Raw genomic sequence first — 21519 nt, forward strand, 5'->3', positions numbered from 1 at the left:
TGTATATGCCAGGTTTAGTGTGATTTAAAAGCAGGCTTCTTTAATGACTTTCTTTGTGGCAGTATGGGAAGAGAAAAAGGACAACTCTGCAGTTCTGGATTGTGTAGCAAAAGTTCAAGACAAGAAAGCTTTGCAGCCAGTGAGCTCCTGAAAATCAAGTTCCTGTCACTATAGTGCATGTGGAGGTTTTTTTTTTTTTTTTTTTAAGATGACCTAGCATGTAATTCTTTCCCCTCTATCATAGAATAAATAAGCAAATATTTATTCAGCACCCATCAGTTTCAAGAATGTGTGACTGAGCTTTCATAACTGTCCTGCGTTCCTTACTCCTCCTCCAGCCTCCGACTGGGAGAGCCATCCCAAAGATCAGGGTTCCATGTGCGTTAGATTTCTCTTCCCTCTAAAATGAGAGGACTTGAAAAAAATTCATGGAAATGGGATTAAAAGATAAGTAAATTTGGGTCCCAAAGTGTTGAAATTCATGCATAAGAGGGGTTATTAGAAAATTTTTAAAAGTGTGTACTATGAAAAATTATGCATAGATTTAAAATGTTTGCACCAAAATAAATTTTAATTCCATTTTCTTTTTTAATTTTTATTTATTTGTCAAGCAGAGAGAGAGAGTGTGAATGCATGCAAGAGAGCACTGCCATCCACTCATTCACTCTCCAAATGCTGACAGTGGCTGAAGCCGAAGCCAGGAGCTGCAGAACTCAATGTAGATTTGTCATGTAGGTGGCAGGAACCCAGGTATTTGAGTCATTGCTGCTGCCTCCCAGGAAGCTAGAATTAGCAGCCAGAGCTGGGAATTGAACCCAGGTTCCCTGATGTGAGCACTAGGCTAACCCTGCTCCCTAGTTCCATTTTCCCATGAACTTGTTGAAGTACCCTTGAAGGTGCATCTGCACATTTTGAGCTAGGAAATCCCTAGTGACGAGCCTTGGAGAACAACTCATTCACTTGCCAGCTGTCAGCAAACCCATCTCTGCTGTTGTAAAATACCTCCACAGGCAAACCAAGACAGCCATAATTGTGCAGCTAAATGGGTTAAATATGGGCAAAATGGGTAGGTTTCAGAGCATCATTTCTGCTGGGCCTTCCATTACACAGCTTGCATTAGGAACGAATGGAAGTCTTTGGGGGAAAAAATGACATCAGATTCTCTAAGGGTACAGAAATCAGCGTGAACAGCTAGATTGGGGTCTTTGCCGTATTAGAGAGACTGCATACATGGAGGAGCATTCTCTGTTGTACAAATCTATGTAAATCTTGTTTTTTGCTCATTTTTGGAGTTAAATCACCCAAGTCACTCTAAGGCTTTTCTAAATTTCTCTCTTTCTCTCTCTTTTTAAAGATTTATTTATTTATTTGAAAGAGTTACACACACACACACACACACACGGCAGGGGGGAGGAGGGTTCCATCTACTGGTTCACTCTCCAGTTGGCTGCAGTGACCAGAGCTGCACCAATCCAAAGCCAGGATCCAGGAGCTTCTTCTGGGTCTCCCACATGCGTGCAGGGACCCAAAGACTTGGGCCATCTTCTACTGCTTTCCCAGGCCATATTAGAGAGCTGGATCGGAAGTGGAGCAGCCTAGACTAGAACCGGTGCCCATGTGGAATGCTGGCTCTGCAGGTGGTGGCTTTACCTGCTATGCCGCAGTGCTGGCCCCTCTAAATTCTTTCTTGATATGAAGCAGTTTCCTCGAAGACTTCCAGTACATCCAGACTGCAGACTATAGCCAAATGTGAATGTGTATGCACATAGGGAATGGAGCCAGTTTTTAAAATGTGGGTGGCATTGTTGGACTTAGCCCTGGGATGCTTTCTTTACACAGTAATGTGAAATAGCAGGGGATCAACTTGAAATTCTTTAAAAGCTGACCAGATTTTGGGAAAACAGGAGTAGGGGGCTTCACCTTTTATTTCTGACTGACTGCATCCACCTCTCTTACTGTGTTGTTTATTGTTTCTTCCAGATGATCTTTGCATACTTGGTCCTTGGAGTTTAGAGTCACTGCCCTGTACTCACTTTTTCCTTCCTGGAGGTATAAATAGACACTGATGACGCCCTGTGTTCTCTGCAGAGTGTGCATCATTCATACCGTACATCTCCTTTCTAGGTCACAAAGCTTAAAAAAAAATCACCGGTAGCAGCATGTGAGAAGATGAGCTGCCTCCTTCCTCTCTCTTCAGAGCTTTGCCTTTGATTGTATCCAGACAGCACTGCATGCAAACATGACATTTGGGTGGTTCAAGAATATCAAAGTGGAAAAGAGCCATTCTTACCCAATATCTTAAAAATAGCATAGTCTCCTCTTCTCTCCCCTGCACGCCTGAAACAGAACCCTTCCCATCCAGTGCGTAGCTGGGGATTTGTATTTTTTGAGAATTTGCAGAGTTTACCTCACCAACTACAACCGATTTTTTCCCTTTGTCAAGTTGTATAAGCTCAAGTCCTGAGAAAATACCAGCTCACTAATTCTTCTCTACTCTCCAGCAAAATAAAATAAAAATGTCCACACTTCCAGAAGGCCGCTTATTATTGAGTGCCTCCCAAATGAGGAACAGTGTATTGAGTGTTTTGAGATGGGGTGAGAGAGGAACATTATTTCTCTGCTCTCCTCCAGCTTTTTCATGATGTTTTTGTAATTAATGTCCATTCCTCTCATTCTCGAGGTTAGATGGACACACACACACACACACAGCTCTCATCTGTTGATTTTCTCGTTCAATGTCCACAACAGCCAGGGCCAGACCAGGCCCAAGTCAAGAGCCTGAAACTGAGCCCTTGTCTCCCACATGAAGTCAGCAACTCAACTACTTGAGCCATCATCCACTGCCTCCTAAAACTGCAAAAGAAGGAAGCTGGAGTCAGGAGCTTGAATCCAGGTATTCCAGTATGGGCTGCAATCATCCTACATGGTGATTTAACTGATGTGCCAAATACTTGCCCCAGAAATTGTTCTTGTAGTTATTTGAGTTGGTGTTCTGGATCCCAGGTGTATATTACATTCTTCTCTTCTTAGTCTGTAAGTCCCTTGTAGGGGCTGTTTGTACTCCGTTTTAGTAAATAATTAATTGAATCCTAAGCATTTAGAATGTCAGTTAAGAGGTAAATACATCATCTGTTTATTTTAAATTTCATTCTAATAAGTAATAGGTCAGGTGGAATAAATGCTCTAAAGAAAAATAAAGCAGGCTAAGTGTTACCTAAAGGTAACCGTGAGGCATGTGTCTTATGTCTGTTGGTCAGAGAAGATTAGACTGATAAGGGTCTGTTGATTCTTTCCTTGAAAGAAGCAAGAGAATGAACCATGTGTATTTCTTGGCAGAAGTGTGTTCCAAGTAGAAAAACACAGCAGTTATAAACCTCACAAGTGAGGTAGCTGCAGAAGACCAAGGGCAAGAGTGATTGACTCAAGGTTGCAGACACAGAAGTGAGATTCTTACCGATGTGGAGGATTTTGGATTTTCAAGAACATTTTGTTGATTTGAGAGGCAGTGAGAATAAACTCTACTGGTTTATTCCCCAAAGCCTGCAATGGCTAGTGCTGGAAAGGGTGAGCGCCATGAGCCAGAAACTCAATCCAGGTCTGCCACCTAGTGACAGTGCCCCAAAACAGTTGTGCCATTGCCACTGCCTCCCAGGGTTTGCATTAGCAGGAAGCTGCAGTTAGGAGCCAGAGCTGAGACCTGAAGCCAAGCACTCTGAAATGGGACATGGGCATCCTAACCACCATCTTAACCACGAGGCCAAATGCCTGCTCTGAGGATTTGGGATTTTATCCTGACCAGGATATAATACTGAAGAAGAGGGACTTGGTCAGAAGAGTAATATGTAATACAGACCCTAGACAGGCCAGGGTGGAGGGATGAGACAAATCTCTCTTGCATAGCATCCAGATAGGAGAATATGGTGGCTTGGAGGTGGTCATGAGGGCTGTGGGAAAATGTGCTAAAAGCAGAACAAACTGAATTTGCTAATTGTGATGTTACGAAGTACACGTTTGGCCTTATTTCAGTTTTCTAAAACCCTTGGAATCTCTTGAGGGGTGAGTGATTTTAGTATGCTGTTGCTATGACTAGTGGCTAGGCATCCCAGGGCAGCAAGACCCAGGCATGATTCGAGGGGTGGGACTTCTAGTGCCACACTTCGGCCTCCGGGTAGAGGACAAGGGCTGAAGGCTGAGTTGATCCCCAGTGATTCACCCAATGTGCCAGCTCCGTGGGGCAACCAGTGACTTAATCAATTGTGTCTACTCAGTGATGCCCACAAAAAGTCCCAAGAGGAGCTTCTGGATGGGTGAATATGTGGTGGAACCTGGGAGGTGGTATACCTAACGGGCATTGGAAGCTCCATGCCCTTTCTTTCATACCTCTCCTTTTGTATCTGAAATGGGTTGTTCATTGCTGCCCTTTATTTATACTGTTTTTTAAATAATAAATGGATAAACACATTATATTAGATTTTTGTTAATTTAGCTAAAATGCCTCAGAGGAGCCACTTAAAAGGGAAAGGTTTATGTTTGACTACTGTTCGGAGGTCCGTGGTTCAAGAACTAACAGTCTGAGTAGTCTGGCATCTGTTGGAAGCTGGCAGTGGCAGAGTGCGTGTGGAAGAACTAGCACACGACAGGTCAGGAAGCACATGTGGTCACTCCTTCTAAAGCCATCATGATTTGATCATGGGTCTCTTCCCTAGCAACCTAATCCAATCCAATCACTCCCCAAAGGCCCTTCCTTCAGACACTGTAATTAGATCAAACTCTCACCCTAATCCATCAACCATTAGCACTGATTCATTAACCATTAATATAAGACTTGTGGTTTAGGAAGCTAAATCCTATTCATTCTATAGTACTTACATTAGGTTTTTTTCTCTCAATTCCATGAGCTGCTCTAGAAAAGCAATCAAACCTGAGGGAGACATCATGGGATTCCTTATGGTGGGTTAGCTGTAAGTGTAGGTGACAAGCTGGGGTTTCTGTTTGACTTCTGCAGTGAATGGCAGTTTTGGGGGGACTGAGCCTTCTAACTGTAGGATCTGCTGTTACATTTGAGTTGATAGAATTGAATGGATTAGAAGACGCTCAGCTAGTATCTCCTGAAAATTGTGTGTCAGAGTGTTGAGTGGTGTGTTGTAGTGGGAAAAACACTTTGGTTCTCCCTACATCCTCTCACACTAATGGATTTCTGTTTTGAGAGCCTAGAAAAACGTCTCTGCTCTTTACTGAGATGGGAAGATATGGGGAGCAACCGGTTAGCTGTGCATTAAAGCTCTATTAATAATGTTAAAGCTGTCAGTTCTAGGAAATTGGTGGTCATCTTCCTAAAGTGGACAGTGGATTCCATGTAAGAAAAAGAGTGGGATAAAATTGGTGTGGAAAAGACAGTTTTGTAACCTACAAAATTTTTTCGGTAACTATTTTACTTCTGTTAAAAGTTTTTTTTTTTTTTTTCTGAATAAAATACTCCAGAGAAACTTGAAGTTAAGACATTTTAACGTTATGTCTGGCTTTTCCTAGGCCGAGTGGTTTTATTTCCTTTTTGTGAACTTGGCTATGAATGCAGACAGTTATTCAAATAATTTCTTGTACTGCTAATACTGTTGTTTCTGAACTTCACTGAAAACAGTTTTACTTGTAAAAGGTAAGCTGTGTTACGCTTTGGAAAGACAGAGCACAAACACACCTTCTTATTTTCAAGCATTTTAAAAGTGTTCTTTGGTAACAGGATTCAGTTAATCCTCTCCAATGGTTCCCTTCACTCAGTTTCTTGCATTGAGACTCATTATCCTAACATTCTTTTCTGTCACCTACTGGGATCCTCAGTATGTTCTTACTTAGAAAGTCAAAGCTGTAGCTAAAAAGCTGAATTTAGGAGCTAAACTGTGTAGGAGCTAAATTGATTTAGCCATCCCAGCAGTGTATTTGGCAGTGAAATAGTTCAGACCTCCATAGTGAAAAGATCTACCCGGGGCCCCTGGGAAGGTAAGGTGGGGATATAGTGGAATCATCATTTCTTCCAAGTTCTTTTGCCCTTCAGTTAAATAATAATCTGTTATCCCAGTTGTTTTTAATGCCAGATAACCCTTAATTCATTTTAGTAGTTGCGTTTGTAAATAAAGTTTTATAAGGCAAAATGCAGCTACACATTGTTCTTTGTTCTTCTTTGTCAAGCCAAAGAGTTTGATTCACAAACATTGCTGAACATTAATGCTTAACTTTTGTTGAGCTTGCTGCTTTGTTAGTTTTGCTTATTGATTCAGAAGATATATATTGAAAGCCTCCTAGAGCTGCCTCATTATCAAGTTGCCAAATACTTTGAGGTGTATGCTAAGTAGCCGGGATGTGGTAGTGAATGGGATCTAGTTCCTGTCATCCAGGAGGGTGAATTAGCTCTTCTTCCTGACCGTTGGGATTCTAATTTTAGAGGAGCTATAGAGGAGAAAGTGCCATATTCTTAATTCCTTTCCCCAGCAGAGTAAAAATAACTGCACAGATTTCTGTTGAGCCAGCTGGACACTCATATACTTTTAAGAGTTGTGTTTAAAATGGAAAACTCCTTCAGTGTGAAGCTATCTTTTATTTGGGAAAAATGAAAAATAACTCATGGAATATTTCAAAAGTTGTAATAATTGGATACCTAAGACGCTGGGTGGTCTTTTGCATAATATTTTACCATTTGTGAGAATGCCCTCTGGATGAAGATTTGGATAGAAATGCTAGGAGCAGCGGTTCAAATCGTCTTCAACAAAGAGTCATCTTCAGCTGGGCTGCATCCTGCTCTGTCAGAGATGCTCTGTGGACATGTGCTCCTATTTGGGTGAATACTTGGTCATTACATGTGTTTTTATCACAAGCGGAGACGCATGTCTGAATTAGGAGCCAGTACATTCTAACAAGGAGGTAAGAAGTGTAGAATAACAGCAAGCGGGTGCCAAACAAAGGCTGAGTACCTGAGGTGCCCGGGAACTCTGCCTTCTGACTCCGAGAATATATTCAAAGCAGTAAAGAGTTTTTCTCTTGATCTGGGTCAGCCTGGGAAGGGTGTGCAAGGGAAAAAAAAAAAAAACAGTTACTTACAGAAAAGTGTTTTGGTTCTACAAAGCTGGCTGTTGAAATCCAGAGAGTCAGCAAAAATTCTAGTGTTTGGAAGAATGCCTTGATCGTTTGAGAGAGCCTGTGCAGGTCAGAAGTCATGGTAAAATGTCAGGTATTTAGAACGTGACTCAAACTCCCAGTCTTAGAACTTCAGACTTCAGTGTAGTAACTGTTTTCCTCAATACTCTCCAGTGGTCTGTATGTTTACCTATGAGATAGAATTCTGTACACACATGTATTTTATATGTAAAAAGTCAATATAAATTTTATATTTCACATATGCTTTGATATGTATTATATAAACAATTTTATATAATATAGATTAAATATCTAAATTTGTTTTTGTGGGAGAAAGCATTAAAGTCCTTTCTGAATGTGAGCATAATCCTGTAGCAGATGGAGATTAATTTGCCTCCTTTTAATTCTAGTGTTTCATAGCACCGTGGTGTCTACTGGAATTTCATAATGGCTCACATAGACTAAATCATGTGAGAGCACGAATGGACTCCTTTGTGTGCATTGTTCTTGTTCTTTGTGCCTGGTTTGGTGTGTAGAACATAATAAGCAATAATAAATGCTTAATGAGTATAACTGAAACAAAAGGATTTTTTTTTTTTAATTTGGAGGTCACTGGATTTAATATGTAGTTTCTCTCTTTCCTGGTCATCAACAGAACTGAAGTCATCTTTGATATGTAGCTGTTCATTAAATTGTTCACCAAGTTTTGACAATTTTCATTGTGGAGGGGTTTATCTCTGCATTCTTCGAAATGGTAGAGAGAGTATGTATTTCTGAGCCAAGAGAATTGGAGGCATTTGCTGTGTTCTGTCCCAAATAAGTTTGTTGAGTGACAGTAGTACATTATATTCTTAAGTTTACTGAAATACAGAAGAAAGCACTTTTCTTTGGAAAAAAATTTAATATAAGCGTCAGAGGGAAACTAAGAATTTCCATTTGCTGGTTCACTCCCCAAATGCCAAAGCCCAGATCTGGGAATTCAGTTCAGGTCCCCCACATGAGTGGCAGGAATCCAGCTCTCCTTGAGTCAATACCTACTGCCTCCCAGAGTGTACATTAGCTGGATGCTGGAGTGAATAGGGAGATGGGATGGTTGTGGGAGGGAGGGAGGTTATGAGGGGAAAAATCACTGTAATTCAAAAGTTGTACTTTGGAAATTTATATTTATTAAATAAGAGTTGAAAAAGAAATTATACATATTTGGGGAGGACTATTGTTAATATTTCACATTTGACCCATATGTCTATACCTTATAGCTGTCTTGTTAGGAAATTATATTTCCCAAAGGTTGATGAAAACACATATATCTCTGCCTCAGGGTGAACCAAACCCCATATAACCTAAATTTAATAGCTGCAAGGCTCTACTAATTTATAATTAGAAGCTACAGTCGGAACAACTGAAAACATGAAAACATGACCAAATCAGGACGGTACTGTAAATATATTGGTTATAAAGTTTCTACCAGAAGATTTTCTGGAGATATAATTAGCTATGGATGTGTCCATGGGTCGAGCTGTCAAGTACTGCATAGTAGCTAAACAACTGGTTATTTCAGTTTATAGATACAGAATTTTATTTATTTATTTATTTATTTATTTATTTATTTTACTTTTTGACAGGCAGAGTGGCTAGTGAGAGAGAGAGGCAGAAAGAAAGGTCTTCCTTTTGCCATTGGTTCACCCTCCAATGGCCGCCGCGGGTGGCGCGCTGCGGCCAGCGCACTGCGCTGTTCCGAAGGCAGGAGCCAGGTGCTTCTCCTGGTCTCCCATGGGGTGCAGGGCCCAAGCACTTGGGCCATCCTCCACTGCACTCCCTGGCCACAGCAGAGAGCTGGCCTGGAAGAGGGGCAACCGGGACAGGATCGGTGCCCCAACAGGGCAGAGTGGACAGAGAGAGAGAGAGAAAGAAATACGCCCTTTAAAAATATTCACATGAACTTTTTATTCTGTGCTTCAGGCTCTTGGATAAATGTTCTTCTTTCTATATATGTTAGTCTTTACATGTGTGTGTCTTCTTTTTAAGTCAATTTACTGCACTGCCCATCATAGAAGCACAAAAGGTAGTGCCGGGTGACTTTGTAGATTTGCCTGAAGGTCACTAATATGTTTCTTAATGACTTTGTATGTGGATATTCTGCCTTCTGTTTTCATTTAAGTTCAGTGAAGAACTGAACTTGTTACCATAATTTGCTTTTGCAATCATGGTTCTTTCGCTTATTCTGCATTTTTGTTGAGTTGTACAAATATTAGTTTTAAAAACAATATGGGAAAATATTTTTCGTATAGGTTTGAGAGTGAATTACGTGAGTAGTTTAGAAATGGTATTTGTCAGTAGCTCTATCCTGCCTTCATACTAATGTGCTTTTAGGAACATGGGCAAAGCTGTATGTAGAAAACTGCAATAGACATTCAGTCTGTTTCATGGGTATGAGAGGAATTTCACTGCTGTGAGTAGATAGAAGTGAAATGCAGCCCGCAGTCAGTCCCTGGTTTTGCTATTTGTATCCAAAAGTCAGCAGGAAGTATGCCGTACTTTCTAAGATTCAGAAGCGTGAAACCAGTCTAGTGCAAAGCACAGGCACAAGTGCGGATGTTGCCCATCGTTTGTGTGTGCACACAGCCTTTTGAGGCCATCAAAATGCTCTGTGCCCCTATGTTATGTAAGCATGGTGTTGACAGAGGCTCATCAAATGATGGAAAAATACTTATGGTAAAACCTTAAAAGGGGACAACCTGGATTTAAAAGAAGTTTTTAAGGGAATAAAACATGTATGCCTGAAAGTGGGTAGTTAAGAGGGTGATGGAAATATGTCAGATATTCACAGTACTTCACTCTCTGAGAGAGCAGGGATGACTTTTCCTCCAGTTCAGGTTTCTTTGTACTTCTCAAGGTTTTTTTGCAGTTAGTATTTGTTACTTTTACTTTGTGACTTTGAATATATAGTTAGTTGTTATTTAGACCAAAGAAAGGAATGGATGGAAAATACCAGGGTACTGCATTTTAAGCATCTGTAATTTTGTGTAAAATTTTCACCAGTCCTCTGAAGTAGGCCTTTCTCCACAATATGCAGTTAATGAAAGGATCAGACTAGGATAGCCATGCGGTCTGTCTCATTGCAAACATCATGGTCCTTCTTTATCTTCTTACAAACAGAAATTCATCCCAGTGGAAAGCTTCTAATATAAAAAATAGGCTAAAAGATACTTACAAAGAATTTTAAAGGCATTTTTGAAGTTACTAGCACAATTTCTAACTTTGTAAATAAATGTGCATCCATTTGCCTTTTAATATATTCTTATTAAAAGTAATAAATTGTAGTAGTGAAGTAACTTATGAAGAAAAATTATGCATAATTTAGCTGTTAAGACCATAAATTTTATCATTAGAATTTGTTCTTAGGTATGTTGAGTGTATGTATGTAGGTATTTTCATGTAGAATCTTGATATAGTTAATAAAAATCAGTATTACAAAAATACTGAGTTCATAGAAAAATGGAATTAAAAGATGTTTATTTTGGTGCAAAATTTAAATCTATGCATACTTTTTCGTAACACTCATTTCTCAGGAAGTCTTTGCCATGTTCTTGTGTTTCAGAAGGTTTTGCAGCCTTAACGTCTAATATAAATGTTAGAACTTCCCCATTAAATGATAGGAAGAGGAAATATTTTTGAGTTTTACTTGTGCTAGTTTCACTCTCTGTTAGTAGTGCTCTCATAAAAAGTCAAAACCCTCTGTCATATAAGCAGTAATGTGTTAAGTGAAAGGAATTGATTACAAGGACTAGGAGAAAGGGAGATGCTAGAAGAAGAAAGGTTGTTACCCATAGAAAGCTATTGCCACTGAGGGCTTGAGTCCATGAAATTGCATTTGATGTTGGGTTGGTAGAGGGGTTACTACCTCTGCTGCCACTCTTTGAATAACATTGTACTGAGTAGTCCCTAGGACTCAATGCTGCTAGAATTTCTGCAAATATGAGCCTGGATGCCACAGTCAACTGCAGTACATCTCAGTGGCTCTCTGCTACTGTTGGCTCTGATAAGAACAGAAAATGAAAAGAGAGCGAAACCCTTTCCTTTCCTCCACTCTCAAATCACTACTCAGTGCTTGCCTTTAGTGGAACTTGCCAAGAAACTCGCTAGCCAATGATTTTAAAGAATTGTAATTTTGAATCACCCAGCCTCCCAGGGCTCAGAAAGATGATAATGAAATTGATAACTGGTAAATAGTCTGTACACATCTGTGTTCATTTACTCACTTTAGTGGTGTCCTTCTTTTATAATGCTTTTTTAAAATAGCCAACTTGTGGGTAAATAATTCACAGTAAAAGCAATTCACTTCTGAAAGTATATAGTGTAACAGATTAAAGGCATAATACTCTTAGGAAGCAAATGGTTGTAGAAGTAGAATGGTACAGAGACAGATATGTAGACTGCTATGCAGCATCACATACATCATTCATAAGAATAACACAATGCAGGGAGATTAAAATCCTGGTAAATTAGACTGATCTTTAAGATTTCGGAGTAATATGAAAATTGTTTATGTTAATGAGATGGTAGAACTCACACACTGATGTGTTAGGACAAAGACCATGTTATTTTATTAATGTGAGGACTAGACCTAGTGATTGTCTTGGAATTACTAGCAAAAGCTTTTTAAAATATTTCCTGTTTTAAAAGATAGCGTCAACCAGATTATATAAAGACTGTGTTGTTAATCAGGATAAGTAGGAATATGGGAGTTGATCTCAGAGATGCACAATTTCTACCCATTTTTCTCACTCCTCTCCACTCATGTAGTCACACTTCCCTCCCTCAGTTATTCAGAATGTTCATGAATGCCATTGTGTTTTTAGCCTAATCACCATGTTTGAGATAAAATGTGACTTTGTATTTTAGTAACATATTCTTACTCTAATATATCACAGTGTTACTTAAAATGTAGAGTCTGTATCACTGGTGGAATAAAAGATTATTTTATATGCAACACAGAATGCTTATAGGCAGTGTACTTGTATATTAAGTCATTTACTTTTTCAGTTCTACTCTAATCTTTGTATTTAAAGTAAGGAGAGCAAAATTCATTTTGATGCTACATCCCTCCAACACTTCCTGATCATGCTTTCTAACAATGGGAGCAGGCCTAAGGCTCAGAATGTTGGTCGGGATTTCATATCTTTCTGGAATTCAGCAGCGTGGCATTATTTCACATTAAATTTAGTTTTATGGCCACTTTGTACTTCTATAACATGTTAGTGAGCTTCCATTTAGGAAGAGTTATAAGGCTTTTTTAAAAAAAGACTGGGTAAAATGCTAAAGTAAAGAAAAACATTAAGTTTACAATATTGTGGTGTTTGAACCATAGTGTGTCAGCATCAGGAAGGTGATTAGAATTTTGGAAATATGGTATAGACTATGTTTTCTTCCATCTTTTCCCCCTCTAGTTACATTTACATATAGACATAAAGTATAGATGGATACAAGTCTCTGGCAAAGCCAAATGAATGTAGTCATTGTTGTCTACTTCCTTCTCTAAGTAATCTATTTTGAAATTTTGGGCTCCATCCAGTAAGTGAAAGGGATGGTGGTACTGGTTGATTATTAATTTTTTTAAAGCTAAAATTCCTGTCAATATAACTGTAGCAAATTCTAATGGATTCTGACATGTTTTTTTTTTTTTCTTTTTTTTGACAGGCAGAGTGGACAGTAGAGGGAGACAGAGAGAAAGGTCTTCCTTTTTGCCATTGGTTCACCCTCCAATGGCCGCCATGGTAGGCGCGCTGCGGCCGGCGCACTGCGCTGTTCCGATGGCAGGAGCCAGGTGCTTCTCCTGGTCTCCCATGGGGTGCAGGGCCCTAGGACTTGGGCCATCCTCCACTGCACTCCCTGGCCACAGCAGAGAGCTGGCCTGGAAGAGGGGCAACCGGGACAGGATTGGTGCCCTGACCGGGACTAGAACCTGGCGTGCTGGCGCCGCAAGGCGGAGGATTAGCCTGTTAAGCCACGGCACCGGCCGACATGTTGTTTTATAAAAAAATGTAGTTTACAAAAAGTAATTATTCTCCTTCAAAAAATGCTTTCTTTTTTTTACAGATTTATTTATTTATTTGAAGGGCAAAGTGATAGAGAAATAGGGAAAGACAGAGAGGGAGCGAAATCTTCCATTCGCTGTTTCGCTCACCAAATGCATGAAACAGCTGTGGTTAGACCAGGTCAGAGGCAAGGGCCTGAAATCAATGAGGGTCTCCCATTTGGGTGGTAGAAGCCCATGGTACTTGGGCATCATCTACTGCCTCCCAGATGCTCTGACAGGGAGATGCAGGGGCCAACACTGTGGTGCAGCAGGTTAAAGCCCTGGCCTGAAGCACTGGCATCCCATATGGGCACCGATTGTAGTCCCGCTGATCCTCTTCCAATCCAGCTTTCTGCTATGGCCTGGGATAGCAGTGGAATATAGCCCACGTCCTTGGGCCCTTGCACCTGTGTGGGAGACCTAGAAGAAGCTCCTGGCTCCTGGCTTCGGATCGGCGCAGCTCTGGCCATTGTGGCCATCTGGGGAGTGAACCAGCGGCTAGAAGAACTCTCTCTCTCTCTGTGTGTGTGTCTACCTCTCTCTGTAACTTTGTATTTGAAATAAATAAATCTTAAAAAAAAAAAAATCAGGGAGATGGATTGGAAGTGTGCAGTAGCTGGGACTTGAACCAGGCACTCCTATAGGGGATGCAGGCAGACTAAGCAGCAGCTTAACCTGGTGTGCTGCAGCTCCCACTTCCCCCAAATGCTTTTGAACGATCTACGTATCAAATTATAGACAGTATCAGAAGATTTTAAGAACAGCAATTAGAATGGAGATAAATGGAAGAAAGATGATTAGATTAGGTGGTTACAGTAGAGCTGAAGAAGTAAATGACTTAATATACATGTACACTGCCTATATGCATTACCTGTTGCATTTAAAATAATCATTTATTCTACCACTGACATGGATCTACATTTTAAGAAACACTGTACTGTATCATAACTAGAAAATATAATATGTTAGTACTGTTTTTCTTGTTTCATTGCCACTTCTCTACACTGGGGGCTTCCCATATATAAATGTAGCTGGAACCACCAAATAATGATATTTCTAGCCTTGGATGTCACTCACATTTAGAGGTGAAAAATATGCTAAAAGTGTTACCACTGATAAGTACTTAACTAGAATGTCCAAATCAGAAATTTGAAAATTAAATAACTCATAATCTGTAAAGATTAACATTAGTATTAGTACTCTTACCAAAAATGGATTCTTCTCCTCATGGTTGCCTTATTCAGCATTCTAATGTGGTCCATTTTAGAATTATTTCATTTGTTTAGAATTTTTAAAAATTGTTAATATTTTCAATATTGCAGATTTTCTCTTATTTAAACACTTATTTAAGGTTTTCTTGCAACTTGATAGTCATTTACTTAAAAAACTATTGTAAAATGTCAACAAATTTTAGGAGAACAAAATCTACAATCTGATTATACTGAAGACAATATTCTGATAGATAGCACATTGCCTGTGTCTACCTGGAGGTAGGAGTGAGAACAGTTAACATTGCCACCAATGATACTTATTGATAAATATAAGATTTTATTCTGGGTAGTTATGATTGCAATATATTTTACTGTAGTCTGAATTATGATTACTTTTAAGACCTGTCTTTCTTGCATGGCCTTGTAGCCCATAATATTTTTTTTTGACCAGAATAATGTAAGATGCAAATTTTCTTTTTCCTTGAAGACTGATTGTACAACTTCAAATGGTTGATGGTACTGAATAAAATGAGGCACATGGTAACAGTTGTTTCTCATGTGTGAGAAAGTTCTTGTCCAATGCTTTTCAGACATACCCAACTAGTTATCATCAAACTGTATCTTATAGAGAAGAAATGGCATACTAGGAGCCAACATTGTGATGTAGCAGGTAAAGCTACCTGCAACACTGGAATTGCATATAGGCTCTAGTTCAAATCTCAGCTACTCCACTTCTTTTTTGTTTGACGGATGAGTTAGAGAGAGAAAGAGAAAGGTCTTCCTTCCGTTGGTTCACTCCCCAAATGGCCACTATGGCTAGAGCTAGGCTGATCCGAAGCCAGGAGTCAGGTGCTTCCTCTTGGTTTCCCACGCAGGTGCAGGCACCCAAACACTTGGGCCATCCTCCACTGCCTTTCCAGGCCACAGCAGAGAGCTGGACTGGAAGAGGAGCAACCGGGACTAGAACCCAGGGCCCATATGGAATGCCAGCACCGCAGGCAGAGGATTAACCAAGTGAGCCGCGGCACCGGCTCCTGGCTGCTCCACTTCTAATCCGGTTCTCTGCTAATGGCTTGGGAAAAGGAGTGGAAGATGTCCCAAGTGTTTGGGACCCTGCCATCCACCTGGGAGACCTGGATGAGGTTGTTGGCTCCTGGCTTCAGTCTGACCCAGCGCTAGCCATTGTGGCCATTTGGGGAGTGAACTATCAGAAGAAAGATAACTCCCTCTCTCTCTGTCTCTCTCTCTGTCTCTCTCTCTCTTTATCTCTCTCTCACACACACACACACAGATAAAGAAGAAAAATAAAGAAATGATCAAGTTTAGAATGAACACTCTTACTACATAATGAGCTGATAAAACATCACACTTTGTTTACACTGCAAAACAAATTTCACTATGATGAATTAGTGTGGGTTGGAGGAAGGGTAGAATGTGAAGTATCACTGTGCTCCTAAATCTTTATATATGAAATGCATGAAGTTTGTTCCTCTTATATAAATAAAAACTTTTTAAAAAAACTTTTAACATTGGCGACTTTAATCTGAAAGTGAAATGAGGACTGTTTTACATAACTGTTTATACTTATCTATTTTTAGGTTCTTGTTACTCTACTTGCTATTGTTTGGTTTAGGGATTTGAAGTTCTATATAACTAAAAAAAATCTGGTGCTATCAAACCTTTTTTTCTGAAGATAAATGACAATGAAATTGGAGGTTGCTCTGCATGGTTTCTCTTCTCCTTTAGCATGTCATTTTTCATTTCTGTAGGGTCTGTACTCCAAGAGCAGAGGAGCCCTGGTGTTCACTTTAGGTTGTTGGATCAGACATACCCACGGCTCTCAAGTTATGCTATTCTCCAGCTAAGTACACATGTTTTTGCAAGTTCAATATCTTGAGTACTTGCATATAAAATATTATAAATGGTAATGTGTCCTGAGGAAAACTAAAGTCCTGGAGATGGCTGAAATGGAGAAAGCAGATAGGACAAATGGTTCTGACTTCTTCGAACTGGAGAGTCTATATTTAAAAGAATGTTCCAGAAGAGGGAAACATTATAAATAATACAAATTGGTGCCAAAAACATTACTCATCTTAAGATCTTCCTGTCTGAGATTTTGGATCAATAGGAAACTGTTTAAACGGGAGGGGTGCAGAGGCCATTGCTGAGTGTGAAGAGCCGATGAGCTAAGTCAGCAGGTTAAGACCTGACCCTCTGGCCCATTTATTGCTCTCTCTCTTTCTCTCTGGCTCTTCAAAAGCATGTTCCCTAGGGACCGACCAAATAGTCTCTAGGAGTCCTGAGGCCCCACCCTATGTCCAGTGCAAAGGAACTGTTATGCAACATGGAAATTGTTCCCATTCCAGTTTCTGACAGCCAAACTCTGGGAAGTCAAGCAATGAGACAGAATGCTTCTGTGGAGCACAGACACTACACTGGCAGCTACAAACTGTGAATGAAGCTGTTTTGCTTGTTAAATACAAATTTTTTTTAAATTTTTTATTCGGTGTGGAAAGGTGGGGAGGACACTCCCACTGGCTTATTTCTCCAATGCACCACATGACTGAGGTTGGGCTAGGCTTAAGCTGGGAGCCAGGAACTCAGTTAAGGTCTCCCACAAGGATGGCGGAGACCCAGTCCCTTGAGGTATCACTTGCTGATTTCCAGGGTGCACAATAACAGGAGTTTGGCATCAAGAGTGGAGCTAGGATTCAAACCCAGGCTCGCTGATGTAGGATTTGGGCATCTTTACCAGAATCATAATTGCTAGGCCAAACACCCATTTTCCCACCCCCTGTAGGTTTTTTTTTTAGAAATTTAAATTTTGTAATGTATATAAGCAAAAAAGGTTCAAATAATAAGGAATTCTTCCTGAACGGGAGCAGCAGTGCTCATGGTTTCAGTAAGAAGGGAGGTCTTGGATGAGAGAAGGTAGCAGTGGTAGCATCTAATGGAGGATACTGAGCTATGCAGATGTGGTTGTACTGTGGTATAGAGTGGCCCTGACCAATGCTTTGAATGTGAATGCCTTTTTTTATTTTCATTGTACCTTTAAGTAAATCATTTTAGGGCTGAATTATGACTATTGTATTTTTCCATGTCTCATATGAGGCCATCTTATTACTTTTGCTTTTCTACCTCAGTTTTTGTGTGGCTGATATTCTATAGAAATTCAACCTGAATATTAGAATGACTTAATTTATTACTAAGAATAATTACCTGGTTATGGCTTTCTGTGTGATGGTTGAGGTTTGAATCATAGGATAAATTTCTGTTCTTCTTTCTTGGTAGCCATCACCACCTGCTCCAGTTTACAACCTGTCTTTTTGCCTAGCCCCCTTTTTTAGTTTGAAAAATAGATTGAGATCTCAGGTACGTTTCTCCAGTGCCATGGTTAGAAGGGCACAAAAGAAATTGTCCTCTGAATTCCAGAGTTCAATTTGAAATTTGTGACAACAAGCACAGATAGCAGTAGGCTTCTGGAGACTTCTTTTTTGCATTGTTGAGTGGGCTGCCTTTGCTAAGCAAGCCTTCCAGAGTTTGTCTTGAGTCGTTGAACTACTTGACCTATGTGATATTTTAATAAGCACACTCAATTTTTATCTAATTAGGAGTAAAAGAAGACAGCTGTTAAATATAAATTCTGAGTTATTGGTTGTTTTCATCTTTTAAAAAATTCTGATTTGAGGACTAGCTGAGAGAGTTGGCTAAAATGCTACATTTTAAGTATGTGTAATGTTCCAGAGAGATTCTTTAAGGAAGAAGACAACAAGAAAAGTGACCCATGATACTGCCATTTTTTTGTTTGTAACTCAGAATCCTTAATTATGAAATGAATTATAAAGAAGTTTAGCCCAACACTTTCTAAAATAGGTGAGAGCTTACTGGTCCTGAAAGCTTTGCATAATGACTTTTTTTATTTTTTTTTAAAGATTTATTTTATTTATTTGAAAGGCAGAGTTACAGAGAGAGGTAGAGACAGAGAGGTCACTCTCCAGATGGCCAGGGCCGGAGCTGCACTCATCCAAAGCCAGGAGCCAGCAGCTTCTTCTGGGTCTCCCACACAGGTGCAAGGGCCCAGGGACTTGGGCCATCTTCTACTGCTTTCCCAGGCCGTAGCAGAGAGCTGGATCGGAAGAGGAGCAGCCAGGACTAGAACCGGCATCCATATGGGATGCTGGTGCTTCAGGCTGGAGTGTTAACCTGCTGCGCCATAGCGCCAGCCCCAATGACTTCTTATTTTTCTGCTCAGTACTCTATGTTGTCCCTTATCCTAGACATTTCAGCATGAATTGAATTATTCTTGATCCTATACAACAGAACTTTAAGAAGTCACTTTTTTTTTTTTTTTGACAGGCAGAGTGGACAGTGAGAGAGAGAGAGAAAGGTCTTCCTTTGCCGTTGGTTCACCCTCCAATGGCTGCCACGGTAGGCGCGCTGCGGCCGGCGCACCGCTCTTATCCAAAGCCAGGAGCCAGGTGCTTATCCTGGTCTCCCATGGGGTGCAGGGCCCAAGCACTTGGGCCATCCTCCATTGCACTCCCGGGCCATAGCAGAGAGCTGGCCTGGAAGAGGGGCAACCGGGACAGGATCGGTGCCCCGACCGGGACTAGAACCCGGTGTGCTGGCGCCGCAAGGCGGAGGATTAGCCTGGTGAGCCGCGGCGCCGGCCAAAGTCACATTTTTAATGTGTTTTTTATCTGAGTTTGTGATGCTTTCTTTTAAAAGCAACAATCTTGGGGATCTTTTACTAGATGTTTGACTTTATTGCTTACATGTTGTAAAGGTATTCACTTTCATTTGAATATATGAGCTAAATACTGGAATGTTGGTCAATGGATAAGAGCATGTCCTGGAACAGTTATTTAAATTAATAGCAATTCTGCCTTTTGTAGCTAGCTTTGTGATTTTTGTCCCTTATGCTTAAGAGAAGTAAATTGTATTGTTCAGGTTTTAAAATAGCAACATTGTTCTACAAGGATTGTACTCTATTCATAAATTTATTATGGAGTTTAATTTTCCGTTCACAGTGGATTTCTGAGCATTCCCTTTTATATTCTGAGCTGTCTCAGAATCTTGCATCCTTTCTTTTAGTAACATTTTGCATATTACATTTTGCATTTGAATCTGTTGCTTATTACCATGCATCTTTTGTCTGGGAATTAGAATGGCAGATGATTCAGGTCTGTACTAGCCTGTGGTCTTGAGCAAGTTATTTAATCTCTCTGGTTCTCATTTTGTTGTCTGTAAAATTGTCCTAATAATGTGGAATCTATAAGATTGATTGAGAAGAGTAAATGAAGTGATAAAGATAAATGGCCTGGCATGGCATCACAAGCGTTGTAAATTCTCACGAACGGTGGTTATGCGAGAAAGTACAAGCAGCAGTGGCAAGGGTTGCCTGATCTTGCAGGTTACACTGATAATTTCTGCACTTCCCCTTCCACCATTCCACAGCTTCCAGCTTGCCAGACAAGAGCATTGTTTCGCTGCTGTTTTTCTGACTTTTAACCTAACTACCGTTGAGGGGAATTAAAAACAAGTACTTAAGAAGTGTTTGTTCACTGTGTGTCAGTGGTGGGTTGGCAAGCACTGTAATTGGATTTTACAGGACTTCTCTGTGCAAAGGATGGAAGAACCCCTAAGCATCCTCTTCTTGTTCCAGGCATCTTTTCTGGCAGGAGTCACTGTGTTGAATAACTCTGGGGGCAAGGTTGCTAAATAGCTATTGTGTGAGGCTGCCCTTTCTCAGTGTATCCTTAGCACAGTCCAGTTACTCGGGTTCTCACACTTCCCCCTCTGGGCTCAGAAGCGCAGTCCAAAGCCATGCAGCTCACTGCTCTCCTCTGCTTTTCAGAATCCAGTCAGAGCGGGAAGTCTGAGATGCTGATCATTGTTACTCCACACCGTTAGCCATTTTAGTTTTTTATGCTTTGGCGAACTTTGGAGATGTATTTCTTGATGTTTAGCCCTGAAGGGCCTAAGTGCTCTTCTTTAACCCTAGAAGTGAATGAGATTTTTCAGATATTCGTAGCTATCGAAATGCCAGGTACCCTTCTGGTTACCTGGCTGTGACATCCAAGATCCATTTTTGCCTGTTTCTGGACCTCATTCCTCACGTTTTACAGGTTTTTTTTTTTTTTTTAATTTTTTTTATTTGAAAGGCAGGCAGAGCGAGAGAGTGAGAGATATTCCTTCTGCTGCTTCACTCTCAAAATGCCCACAACAGCCAGGGTTGGACCCGGTTAAAACTGGGAGACAGGAGCTCAACCTGGATCTCCCATTTGAGTGGCAGGGACCCAAGCAGCTGAGTCACCCCCTGCTGCCTCCCAGCGTGCACACCAGCAGGAAGCTTTAGTTCTCACTTCTATGGGCTCTGTCAACTCCTCCAAACGCCACCTTGGTGGCATTAGCCTGCCTTGGTCTTTTTGCTATGTAGACAGTGATTGTGGTCCCAGTGCTCTCCTGTTTATAGTGTCCCATGCCCTAATCCTCCACATTGCCTTCAGAAGTATTTCCTAAAATATACATCTGCAACGTCCTTATTCAGCAGAGAAATCGACTTTTTCCAAATGTGATAAATGAATTCAAGTCCTGTATTGATGATTATTAAGGAACTATTTCAGCTTTAAGAACACCCCAGATCCCCTTCCAGCAAATACATGAGCTTTTGTATGCCTTAAAAGATATCCCATTTTGAATAATGTCTAGAGAAGCATAATATTTTTAGGCACAGCATATATATTTTTGATGACATCTGAAAGGAAATATTATGTTGGAGGAGTAGGGAAATAGTAACTTATTTAGGAAGTAAAAATGGAGTAAATGATTTAGCACTGCCTAGCAGTGCTGTACTTGTAAATCATGCCTTGGTTCTGGAGTTAAAGGTCACTGTGGAGAATGAAGGCAGACAAAATAGAATTCCCATGGCAGAACTGCTTTCTGTGGGTCTTTGGGAAACTCAAAATGACATGCTCTGCCAATAATGACTTTGGGAAATTGCATCTCCTTGTTTTTGGAATTTGCTTCTGTTTCCAATTCTTCTGGGAAATCATATCTTAAATTCAGTCATTTTCTGGTTCTGTTAACCTGCCATATCTGTTAACA

General features: G+C 40.4%; 1 protein-coding gene and 1 pseudogene across 3 annotated transcripts in view; one reads left to right on the forward strand and one right to left on the reverse strand.

Annotated features, from left to right (window-relative positions):
• The window catches only part of PDE3A (phosphodiesterase 3A), a 316217-nt gene that overhangs the window by 80501 nt on the left and 214197 nt on the right, over positions 1 to 21519 (forward strand). Inside the window, exon 1 of one of the 3 annotated variants that reach the window (XM_062194907.1) lies at positions 2869 to 2893. The exons of the other annotated variants lie outside the window; for them this stretch is intronic. The gene's annotated coding sequence lies outside the window, so the exon portion shown is untranslated. Of the gene's footprint in view, positions 1 to 2868; positions 2894 to 21519 lie in introns of those variants that run through there. 3 annotated transcript variants of the gene reach the window in all.
• Positions 1 to 21519, reverse strand: part of LOC133762570 (nucleosome assembly protein 1-like 1) — a 106065-nt pseudogene that overhangs the window by 79254 nt on the left and 5292 nt on the right.

The sequence above is a fragment of the Lepus europaeus genome, chromosome 6 (assembly GCF_033115175.1).
Source record: "Lepus europaeus isolate LE1 chromosome 6, mLepTim1.pri, whole genome shotgun sequence".
NCBI lineage: Eukaryota > Metazoa > Chordata > Mammalia > Lagomorpha > Leporidae > Lepus > Lepus europaeus.